A 613-nucleotide genomic window follows, 5' to 3' on the forward strand; every position below is an offset into this window, starting at 1 on the left:
GGGAATTGACGGAGAGGAGGAAAGCAAGGAAAAAAAACAGAACGTAAGATAAACATAAAACAAAAATTCACATGAAAGCAGAGATGAGAAAAGAAAAAAATGACGAAACGGAAAAAAGAAATAGTGAAGATGGAGATAAGAAAGGAGAAAAAACAGGTAAAGACAAAGATGTGGACGGAATCGATTTTTCAATACAAAAATATTTCAAAAGTTACTTTGATGTTGGATTACATGCAAATGCATACTGAAATTTAAAACCCCATTTTATCTTCACCAGTATTTGATGACGATATCAAAAGCTAGTACTTAAAAATCAACACTGAAGCACAATTGGGACAAATAATCCTCTAATTTACGGAATAAAACCTGTTATTCATGAACGAAAAACTAAATCAAACATCCGAACAACAGCAGAATTGCCTCACAAACGCATTAGGCACCTTTGTCAACGAAATGGAAAACGCGCTGCCGTCTGTGATAAAGATGAAGGAACTGCGCGGTTGTGACGCCCACTGGAGCACGGCGCTCGCTGCGCGGCTCGCGTCCGCCGCTGGGCCCCCACTCTTCAGCACTTGGTCATGTAATATAGCAAATACTGACGTGTGTGTGTTTG

Source organism: Penaeus monodon, chromosome 25, assembly GCF_015228065.2.
Source record: "Penaeus monodon isolate SGIC_2016 chromosome 25, NSTDA_Pmon_1, whole genome shotgun sequence".
Taxonomy (NCBI): Eukaryota; Metazoa; Arthropoda; class Malacostraca; order Decapoda; family Penaeidae; genus Penaeus; species Penaeus monodon.